General features: G+C 36.5%; 1 protein-coding gene across 1 annotated transcript in view; it reads right to left on the bottom strand.

The window, feature by feature from the left end:
* ENKUR (enkurin, TRPC channel interacting protein) overlaps positions 1–12,319 on the bottom strand; it is an 84,190-nt gene that overhangs the window by 43,459 nt on the left and 28,412 nt on the right. The gene's annotated exons all lie outside the window — the stretch shown is intronic.

Raw genomic sequence — 12,319 nt, 5'->3', positions numbered from 1 at the left:
AGTTACAGGAAAAAACATGGAAGATTCAAAGTTCCGTTTATTCATGTATGTCTTTATTATTTTATCATTTACTTTTAAGGATATTTCAGTAGATGATATATTTAGAAACTGCATCTAAATATTCACCATACATAAGAATGCATTATTTTGTTGGGTGTGGTGGCTCATGCCTGTAATTCCAGCACTTTGGGAGGCTGAGGCAGGCAGATCACCTGAAGTCAGAAGTTCAAGACCAGCCTGACCAACATGGAGAAACTCTGTCTCTACTAAAAATACAAAATTAGGCATGGCGGTGCATGCCTGTAGTCCCAGCTACGCAGGACTGAGGCTGAGGCTGGAGAATCACTTGAACCTGGGAGATGCAGGTTGCGGTTGAGCAGAGATCACGACATTGCACTCCAGCCTGGGCAACAAGAGCAAAACTCCATCTCAAAAAAAAAAATTATTTTTCTGAAAGTAAGAGGAACAGTGTTTTAAAAAGACATGATTTCTGGCTGGGCGCAGTGGCTCACGCCTGTAATCCCAGCATTTTGGGAGGCCGAGGAGGGCGGATCACCTGAGGCCAGGAATTCAAGATCAGCATGGTGTAACCCCATCTCTATGAAAAATACAAAATATTAGCTGGACATGGTGGTGCACACCTGTAGTCCCAGCTACTCAGGAGGCTGGGACACAAAAATCGCTTGAACCCATGAGGCAGAGGTTGCAGTGAGCCTAGATCATACCATGCACTCCAACCTAGGCAACAGAGCAGGACTCAGCCTCAAAAAATTAAAGAAGACATGACTTCTGCCTTCAATAACTGTAGTTAACAAGACAACGCAAAAATTAAATCATGTACAAGCAAAAGAGTTATTGCAAGATGACGTGTCAAATGAAAAATGAGTGATACAGCTAAGTGCTGTAAGATTTAAGAGGAAAGGATTACTATGGGATAATCAAAAAAGGTTTCACAAAGGACATAGAATCTAAGATGAGTCTAGAAGGATGGGAAGATTTTCTAAATGAAAAGGAATGGGGAAAATATTCTAGCAGAGGCAGGAGAAACAGGAAAGATGAAATGCCCAAGAGTTCACATGTATTTATTTGTGGACAGCACATTCTTTTACTGGCCAAAACAGTTATTTCATGTCTTCACTTTTTCTGAAAACCAACTCTGACCCTTCACTCTCAGCTAATAACTTCATTCTAGAGGAACAAGTGACCATACATAACATACCTCAGGCTTCCCATCATCAAGTGTATATGTTTGCTGCACCCATTTCTGTCCTTTCCCCCTCCCCTTTGATTGAATTGGGTGGCATTCCTTTTCTTTTTAAAGATGAGTCTCTTTAGATATGCCTTGGATCCTATTCCCTTCAACCTACTTAAATGGCGTGTGTCATCAGGTACCTTCCTCTTGTTTCTTCAACTTCTCCCCTCCTGTGTAACCTTACTTTCTATGGCATTTAGAGTCTTTTTGTACTTTAGCAGAAGAAGAAAATCTCTGTGAACATCAACCTTTTTCCCATCTGTGCTTCTTTATTTTCCAATCAAGATAAAGTTCTTCACAGAGTTATCTACATATATGGTCTCCACTTTCCTGCTTCTCTTTTTCTCCAGAATGTAAAATATATGTACAGTTTAAGGATAAGCATTAAATACGTAAGTATTCACCACGTCACTCAATAGAACATGATTCACCTTTGACTCTTCTTTGATTACATTCACTTTCTTCCCCCAACCGTAACTACATCATACATTTTCTGTTTTTCATTCTCTTTCTCATAGTTGTACATTGTTTAGTTTTGACTCTTTGAATTTTATATAAATGGAATCATACTTTATGTGTTATCCCATGACCTACTTCTTTTGCTCAGAGGCTTCCAAATTCATCCATCCAGATGAATGAAGCCACAATTCATTGAATTGTATTACTAAATAGTATTCTATTGTATGAACACCACAATCCACTTACCCACTACTGGACATTTGTCTAATTTTTATCTGTTCTTCTATCAAATAGATATACTGTTTTATAAAATTTATATTGAAAGTTAGTGACTGTAAACTTCTTAACATTTGTGACTCTTCTTAATAGCATGTAAAATCATCTTTTATGTCAACATTATTAAAAATCTATGAGTTTATGAAATGAAAATTGATAAATTTTCAGGCTATGGTTATCTCTAGCTTTCACTGTTTGAAATTAATTTACAATATCATAAATGTAGTGAATTTGTAAGATATTTGAGAAAAATTAGATTTTTAAGTTATATGTGAAAATTATAAAATGTATTTTCATCAAAATAGAGTTTAGAAGACAATAAATTGTATGAAGTTTTACTTAAATTTTAATAGCAATTCACTCTCAAAAATAATCATGGATGACAAATATTGTTTCTCTCAATCCATGAAATCATTTATAAACATTTTATAATTCAGACTACATAATGTTAGTTAAAAACATCGTGAAGTACCTGTTTTCATGTGAACTTCAAACCCATGGAAACATAATACTGTTTTTGTCCCTATCCAGGAAAATGAATACAATCTACATATGAAAAAGTAGTTTGTGTAGGCCTCATCTGTGCACTCCAACCATTGCTCAAATCATTAACTTATTATCATTTAGAAACTTTTACTTTAAAAACAAGCAGGCTCCTTCAAAAACAAGTATGTTTTTCTGACTGAAAAAAGCCAAGCCAAGAAAGTTGCCAATGTCATGGAAAAGGAACAGTTCAAGTGCAAGCAACTAAATCAGCATAAGTGATATCTGGCAATAGTTTGATCAGCTGGTATCGGGGAATCGGCCCCCAATATTTCAACGCAGGTTCTTTCTATTTTCCATAAGTGTTGGCTGGCTGAGAAATAAAGAAGAAAAGTACAAAGAGAGGAATTTTACAGCTAGGCCTCCGGGGTTGACATCATATATCGGTAGGACCGTGACACCCACCCGAGCCTTAAAACCTGCAAGTTTTATTGAGGATTTCAAAAGGGGAGGGGGTGCAAGAACAGGGAGTAGGTTGCAAAGATCACATGCTTCAAAGGGCAAAAGGGAGAACAAAGATCACATGTTTCTGAGTAAATAGGAAAAAAGGTAAAACAGAACTACTGATAAGGTTCTATGTTCAGCTGTGCATATATTGTCTTGATAAACATCTTAAACAACAGAAAACAGGGTTCAAGAGCAGAGAACCGGTCTCACCTCAGATTCACCAGGGTGGGGTTTTTCCCCACCCTAGTAAGCCTGAGAGTACTGCAGAAGACCAGGGCGTATTTCAATCCTTATCTCAATCGCATAAGGCAGACACTCCCAGAGTGGCTGTTTATAGACCTCCCCCCAGGAATGCAATTCTTTTCCCAGAGTATTAATTATCAATATTCCTTGCTAGGAAAAGAATTTAGTGATATCTTCCCTACTTGCACGTCTGTTTATAGGCTGTCTGTAAGCAGAAAACTATGGCTTTATTTTGCCCGACCCCACAGGCAGTCAGATCTTATGGTTGTCTTCCCTTGTTCACTAAAATCACTGTTATTCTGTTCTTTTTCAAGGTACATTGATTTCATTTTGTTCAAACACACGTGTTTTACAATGAATTTGTACAGTTAACACAATTATACTGGTCCTGAGGTGATGTGCATCCTCAGCTTACGAAGATAACATGATTAAGAGATTAAGACAGGCATAAGAAATTATAAGAGTATTATTTGGAAACTGATAAATGTCCATGAAATCTTCACAATTTATGTTCCTCTGCTGTGACTCCAGCTGGTCCCTCCATTTGGGGTCCCTGACTTCCTGCAACAAGCTGGCAATATTTTGATCGTAGTCCTACATCAGAAGTTGTGATTGCTTTGTAGAAGGATGCTGTAGTCAGGTTATCTACTTTTCTTTTTAAAATCAGAACTCTTTGTCTGTTTCTTAGTTCTGAGTTAGGGTTTTCATTTAATTGGGACTAACAACTGTTCTGAGAAGTTACGGCTTTGTGATGTATTTCTAATGAATTTAGCCTCAGATGTAGCACTTTTTAGGTTGTCATTATAGACTTTATTGATATCGTAGTGGCCTATAAAATGCAGAGCTGCTAATGGCAGGTAAGTTTCATTTACAAATAAAGGGGAGTTTATAATTTTAAATTCACAATGAATTATTTTTAATGAACAAATTCTTATTTGGTGAATGAATTCTAAAATGCATCAATTCAATACCATCTAATCGTAAGTTTAATAGTATCTTTGCAAGGGCTTTTTTAAGCAAATGCTTTATTACTAATTTTCAAAACAGAAACTTTGAGGTAGATATTTCAGAGCTCATGAGAAATACTGAAATTTAAAAAGCCCTTAGGAACTATTTTGAACAATAAGAATAAGTTAAAAAAGTAATAACCACCACAAACAGTCTTCTTGGTGCTCTTAAAGCACAAATATCAACATATGTTAATTTTTAATGACTTAATTTTATTTCAGACTAAATTAGACTTATCTGTATTTGTGATGACATTAAAACTTAATTTATAACTATAGGCTCATCAATAGGCTTTCTTTGGAAGCCGTGTAAAAAATACCATTTGGGGGTTGCTTGGCAGCACATGGTCCAGGTTTGCAATCCTTGTATCATATTTTGTTTATCCATTTTTTGGTCTGTGGACATTTGAGTTGTTTCCACATTTAGCTATTGTGGGTCATGTTGCTGTGTGTATGTGTGTACGAACACCAATACACACGTGCTTTCTAGACCCTTCTTTCAATTCTTTTGATCATACACCCAGAAGCAGAGTTGCTGGATCATATTGTAATTCTATTTTTAATTTTTTGAATAACTCTTGTATTGTTTTTTTATAACAGCTACACCGTTTATATTCCCACCAGTGAAAACTTGTGTTACATTTAGAACACAAATTTATGCATAGTTTAAGAAGTCAAATCGTTTTATAAAGCTAAAATGTAAAACAGTAGTATCCACTCCCCAGAGGTAATTACTCTCAAATCAGCAGTTTCCTCTGGTATTTCCCTCCATATTTCTTGACAACAAGCTATACTACTATTTTGAATTTTGGCTTTATATATTATCTACTGATATTCTTCTATAAAAGTAAAATATTTGGCTGGGCATGGTGGCTCACACCTGTAATCCCAGCACTTTGGGAGGCTGAGGTGGGTGGGTCACCAGAGTTTGAAACCAGCCTGGCCAACTTGAAACCCCATCTCTATTGAAAATACAAAAATTAGCCAGGCACAGTGGTAGACACCTGTAATCCCAGCTACTAGGGAGGCTGAGGCAGGAGTGTCACTTGAACCCGGGAGGTGGAGTTTGCAGAGAACCAAGATTGCACCATTGCACTCCAGCCTGGGTGACACAGTGACACTCCATCTCACAAAAAAAAAAAAAAAAGTTAAATATTTACTTCTCCCATTGTTCTGTCCCACTATCCTCTCATTTCCTTACTTCCCATCCTCCTAATATATTGTAATTTTGGATTAGGTTAAGATTACTGTTTGCCTTATTATGACTATTACCCACATTTGAATTACATAGTATGCTATAATTTTTGGGTTTGTTTTATTTTTTGGATTAATAGTTGTGGTGTTTATTCAATTTGTTTAACTTTCTACATATGTAACAAATTCATCTCCAAACTTTCTGCCAGATGCACAGATGTCAATGACTATAAGTTCATTAGGTAATCCAACCATTTTATTTTTTTCTTGAAGATTTCCCCTCTTGAGTGCTCTGTTTTCCTGTTTTAAGGCAGACTGGTTGATTTATAGGGAGACTACCCTATAGGGTCTCTCTAGTCACCTTTCCTTTCTATTCACATTGTCCTTCCACTTTCTGCTGAGTGAGTGGATCCACCTTCTTCCTTTTCCTTGGTTTATTCCATAATTTTGGTAGAACTCACTTTCCAGTAGCTTCCTATGATAATGTTGTGATTTTAGCGTGTGCTTTTAATTATTTGAGAAATTGCTTGTCTAACAATGTCTTTATTCCATTTCAGACTAGATTAATAGTTTTGCTGTGTATAGAATCCTAGGTTGGAAGTAATTTTTTTCCTCAGAAATTTGAAGGTATTGCTCCACCATCTTCTAGGTTCTCTTATTGTTTTTGATAAGTCTAATGTTATTCTGATTCTTGATTTTTAAAATGTAATCTTTTTTTCCCTCTCCTGTAGAAGCTTTTAGGATCTTCTCTTTATGGTCAGGGTACTAACATTTCATGGTAGCATTTATTGGTATAAGTCTTTGTGCTTGTTTGTTTTGCTACTGGAGCACTTTAATGGGCTTTCTAAATATGGAAATTTATGTCCTTCAGTTCTGATAATTATGATAAAACTTATTTTTGAATTTTTTTACCTGTCTTATATTTTCTTTCTTTCTCAAACTCCTATTTTAGGGATTTTGGACAACTTAAAATGATCTTGTGTGGTGTGGAAGATTGATTCTAAAGATAGTGCTTGGCCAGGCGAGGTGGCTCATGCCTGTAATCCTAGCACTTTTTGAGGTGGAGGCGGGATATTAAGTCAGGATATTAAGAACAGTCTGGCCAACATGGTGAAACCCCATCTCTACTAATAATACAAAAATTAGCTGGGCATGGTGGCAGGCACCTGTAATCCCAGCTACTCAAGAGGCTGAGGCAAGAGAATTGCTTGAATCCGGGAGGCAGAGATTACAGTGAGCCGAGATCGCACCATTGCACTCCAGCCTGGGTGACAGAGTGAGACTCCGTCTCAAAAATAAAAAACAATAAATAAATAAAGATAGTGCTCAATGATACCTCCCAAACCTTATGTGCATGCTATTCCTCACATCAACAAATGAAGTCCATATTCCCTTCCCCTGAATCTGGGCTGATCTTGTGACTTGCTTTGATCAATAGAAAGTGGCAGAAGGTATATGGGATTTCAAGGCCAGGCCATAAGGGTGCTAGACACTTCTACGTCCTTCATTTTTTTATGTAAAGATACCTGGCGCGGATAATCTCATAATGAAAGATCATGTGGAAAGAGGCCTCAGAGAGTGAAAAGACATCTTGGATTATTGAGCCCTAGCCAAGTTACTAGGTGAGTGTAGCTATGTGACTGCCTTAAGCAAAAGATCAGAAGACATGCTATACTGAGCCCAGTCAACCCACAGAATATTGAGAAATAATAAATTGTTTTAATCCACTAAGTTTTGGGGTGGTTTGTTATAAAGTATTAAATAACTGAAACATCCTCTAATTCTCTAGAATTTTACTTTCCCATGTCCCATTTCTTTTTCTTTCTTTGAATTCATCCGTTTATCCTTTCTGGGAGGGATTCTATTTTCTGGGTTTATTTCTTTGTTAACTTTGCTATTATAAGTTATGACTATCATGTTTTTAGGGTTTTTTTTGTGCCTTTTAAATTTTTTAATTGCTTTCTGTTTTTGTTTCATGGATACAAAAGTCTTTTTTTAAAAAAAAAAAACTCTTTAAGGAATTTTTTAAGCCTTTTCCTTTTCCTGTAGAGATGGGATTTTGCTATGTTGCCTAGACTGGCCTTGAACTCATGGCTTCAAGTGATCCTCCCAACTCAGCCTCCCAAAGTGTTGGGATTACAGGCCTGAGCCATTGTGGCCAGCTAAGGAATTTAATTATAGTTAGAAAATTCATTTGAAATTTGTTTCTGTTTCTTCTGAAGTCCACTTTTTGTTTGCTTGTTTTGGTCTCTGTATTTCCTATCGAGACATTCCTCAAGTGTTTAGTGATCTTCCTCTCTTATTCACATTTAATTTTCAAGCAGTAAGAAATTGATTGGAAACCATATCCTGGATGGGCCTTATCAATTGCTGGACTTCCCTGTATGATCATGAATTGAGCTATTTCAGTGGGTACCCTCAATTCTATCTGTAGGACTTTTCTTTTAGCCTCTTTAGGCTTCCTGGAAAGAAATCCTCCAGGGAATTAGAATCAGAGTAAAGAAAGGGGGGGGTTATGATTGTTACCATTCAACATGTAGATTTTTTGGTATGGAACCTCTCACTATTTTGTGGTATTGGCATGTACTATTTCTGCTCTCACCTATACCTAATATCCCAGAATTTGAAGTCTCTCCATAGAATAAGCACTTATTCAGCAGTCGCCCTGCTACATGGGGTGGGGAACAGTTTCCAAGGCTATAACTGCTTTTCATACAGATTTTCGATGAATTCTCTTGTTCTTAGTCCTATACTCCTTTCCCCCAAACCCACCTCCGGGTTCAGAAGTAAATGTTACCTCTAATTCTTGAACTATTTTAGGGTCTTGATGTACTAATCAGTGTAATTTTGAAGTTTTCATACTAGAGACATAGAACTCAACTTTCCCTAGTCTATTAAAGTAGTAAGCAGTCATTTATGTGCTTTCTGGCCTCCAAACTGCTACTGCTGGTCTCTTCCCCTGCTGTATTTGTCAGCTTATGACTTTCCTTTTTCATGGATCTACTGCCATTTTAGTGGTGCCAAAACAGCAATCCAGTGATGTGACCTGGGAATTGTTTCTGGTGCTAGCCTCTAAACTTGATCCCTGGCTTTCCTGGAGAATATTTTGCCCATTTATTATCTCTTCATACATTTATTTTATGCTTAAACTTGTTGAGAGTTATTTTTATTATTTGCAATTAACAACCCTGATTAATATAGTACTAAATGATGATTACAGGTAAAAGTAGTGATACTGACACCAACTACTATAGAGTAGGTAAACATTTTTAAGTTGGTTCATTACACTTAAATAGTTTTAGCAAAAACAAAAATCTGTGGTCAGCAGGGCATGGTGGCTCATGCCTGTAATCCAAGCACTTTGGGAGGACAACTTGAGGCCAAGAGTTCAAGACCAGCCTGGTTAACATAGACCTCTCTACAAATATTTAAAATATTAGCAAGGCATGGTGGTGCATGTCAGTAGTCCCAGCTATTTGGGAGGCTGAGGCAGGAATATTGCTTGGGCTCAGGAATTTGAGGTTGCAGTGAGCTATGATTGTGCCACAGGTCCCCAGCCTGGGCAACAGATCAAGACTTCATCTCAAAAAAAAAAAAAAAAATTGTGGTCTAATACTTTTAGTAAATGTGCCTTCTTATATTTCCTTTTTATAGATTTATAATGCATATTAGCATATTAATCCTACATTAAGGAAACTCATTTAAACTTTGCTTAACCCTTTCTTCCCAAACTTATTTATCAAGGAAAGGAAAACTTGTAAATATTTTGCAGGAAATAGTTCAAAAATATTGGAATAGGTGAATATAAGCTGGAGAATTTAGAGCAGTTTAATGGGTCCTAAAATAGGGCTTCTAAACTATATATGTTTGGTTTTTTAAAATCAAGAAAAAACAATGAAAGTACAACATAAAATTTGTAGAGATGCAGCCATAGTGGAATTTAGTAATGTATGGCCTGAACTATGTTCATTTAGTATGTATGTATGTATGTCTATATATCTATCATCTATCTCTATCTGGATGCGGACGTATGCCTATCTCTCTCTATATATATATGTATTAAAATAAATGAGCAAGTATTCAGTTAAAGAAACTAAAAGGAGAACTAGTAAACCCAAATACAGATTTGAGAATAAGGGAAAACACTGACAAACACTCATGACTAAAGTACATTTCTACATCAGTCACAACCATAGGTTAACTATGAATGTGAAAGCTATGCAAAAATTAATGAAAGCATTCTGTGCAATCAAAAATAATTTACAGTAAAACGTATTATTTATTTTTATTTGTAATTTTGTGTTACAGTTTGTTTATATCAGTAAAATTTATAATAAACTTATATGTACTCATGCAAACTTTTTCAGAGAGCCACTTACTACCACTGCACTGACTATGTGGCAGACACATGATATTACCTTTCTAAAATCTGAAAATATTTGAATTCCACAGCCCAATTACCCTATGGGTTCTAGAAAAGCAATTGTGAACCTGTTCATTTTAGCATAACACAGTTTTCTAATCTAACAAAAAAGATGTGAAAAAAATAGTATTTCTACTGAGTTGAGTGGCCTAATCCGAATGGTTCAGTTTCCCAATTTGACGAAATTTAAGATTATCCATATTTGTTTTAAATGTTATAAAGCTCAAGTCGCCGAAGTTTTCAGAAAATAATTTTACTTGCCCTTGATATTACCTTTTTTCCGGAACTATCTTTCCAATTTGCTTGAGATTTTAAACATAATTGGTTGACATTATATTTAAACAACTGCCAAGTCAGCATGGGTCATTACCAGAAAATAACACCATTTCTTGTAAATTCCGCATATGTGTAGGATTCTTCTCTATTAAAGCAATGTAATTTAATCCTAACAGATCATTACAGCTTATTTTTTCACAGTGTTCTGTATATTTTCCAGAAAAAGAGTCATCAGTTCAAGAGAGACCCCCTTTTCCCTTAAATATTGTTGCTTACTATGAAGAAACACAGAACATCTTTCTCTTGAGAAAAGTTGAGTATAACAATATTTTACTGGCAGCAGAAAGAAGAAAAATATTAGTTTAAATCAGGTCAAGAGCATAAAATTTATTTGGCTGGCCAAAAGCAGTACCAAGATAAAATTTTATTTTAGAGAGACAACAATCAAAGCTAAAATATCCTTTGAAATATGAAGGTCATTCTTGTCAAAGAAAAAAATATATAGGAGCTTTATAACTTTGAAAACAGTTACACATATATTATTGGATTTTATTTTCCCAAAACCTCAGAAAGGTGACAGTGCCAAGTGAAAGGTCTAGAAGTAACTTTTTGTCCATGTACTCAGTTGGTCAAATTTAAGACCTCCTTGCCTGCTAATCTTACTTGTAAGAGAATAATGCATAAGATAGAATGTAAGTTTATCAGTCAGGCACAGTGGCTCACCTCTGTAATCCCAGCACTTTGAGAGACTGAGGCAAGCGGATCACCTGAGATCAGGAGTTCAAGACCAGCCTGGCCAACATGGAAAAACCCTGTCTCTACTAAAAATACAAAAATTAGTTGGGCATGGTGGTGTGCACCTGTAGTCCCAGCTACTCGGGAGGCTGAGGCAGGAAGAACTGCTTGAATCTGGGAGGTGTAAGTTGCAGTGAGCCGAGATTGCACCATTGCACTCCAGCCTGGGCAACAAGAGTTAAATTCTCTCTCAAGGAAAAAAAAAAAAGAGTGTAAATTTATTGATTTATAATAGTTGTATTTTTCCAGTGACCAGAAATTGGTCTTCTCCCTCCAATGTTCTTCATTTCTTCTATGACAGTATCTATGAAATGGAATGAACAGTCAGTTATTTATCTGGTGAATATGAAGATAAACCAAAAAGAGAAAAATAATTTTAAGGGACATTTCACTCACAATGATTGGTATCTGACTCACAATAAAGAATGCCTCTTTAATGAACAGAATATTCTTATCTGTTTGACTCAAGGTCATTCTTCTCTGGACAGTATTGAACATACACTGCTAAATCTTGATCTTTGGGTGTCAGTTCACTGCACTTAAAGATCACACACTTTGGGTGAACATGTTTTTCATATTTGTTACAAAACAAAAAAGTTTTGGCCTTTGTCCTTGTGAAGCTTATGGAGACCTTAGATAAGTAATTCAACTTATTACAATATTGTGCGATAAATATGATCAGGACCAGACAGAAACATAGCACGGCCTGAGAAAGCTAATTAGGTATTTGGTTTCTGATATGGTTTGGCTGTGTCCCCACCCTAATCTCATCTTGAATTGTAGCTCACATAATTCCCACATGTTGTAGGAGGGACCTGGTGGGAGATAATTGAATCATGGGGGCGGTTTCCCCATAAGTCTCATGAGATCTGATGGTTTTATAAGGGGAAACCCATTTTGCTTGGTCCTCACTCTCTCATCTGCTGCCATGTAAGACATGCCTTTCACCTTCCCCCATGATTATGAGGCCTCCCAAGCCACGTGGAACCATGAGTCCATTAAAACTCATTTTCTTTAAAAATTACCCAGTCTTGGGTATATCTGTATCAGCAACGTGAAAATGGACTAATACAGTTCCCCTTCAAACAGATGTTTTTAAAGTATTGGTTCCACTTTTCTTTGGGGAAAGATCACAGTTTTGCACAGACTACTGCACCACAAGCACAGTGCAGTGAAGGATGAGGAAGGATGTCTGCTAGCAGAGTATTGTTCCAAGCAGTTCAGCTCTGACTTCAAACTTGCATACCTACCTAGCAGAACAAAAACAGAAACTAACCAAACTTACCCCTTTGAAAGGTATTTTAAAAGTGATGTATTACGGCCGGGCGCGGTGGCTCAAGCCTGTAATCCTAGCACTTTGGGAGGCCGAGACGGGCGGATCACGAGGTCAGGAGATCGAGACCA

Source organism: Colobus angolensis, unplaced genomic scaffold, assembly GCF_000951035.1.
Source record: "Colobus angolensis palliatus isolate OR3802 unplaced genomic scaffold, Cang.pa_1.0 Scaffold63, whole genome shotgun sequence".
Lineage (NCBI taxonomy): Eukaryota > Metazoa > Chordata > Mammalia > Primates > Cercopithecidae > Colobus > Colobus angolensis.
The sequence above is the reverse complement of the archived record's forward strand: the minus strand, read 5'-3'. Positions and strand labels throughout refer to the sequence as shown.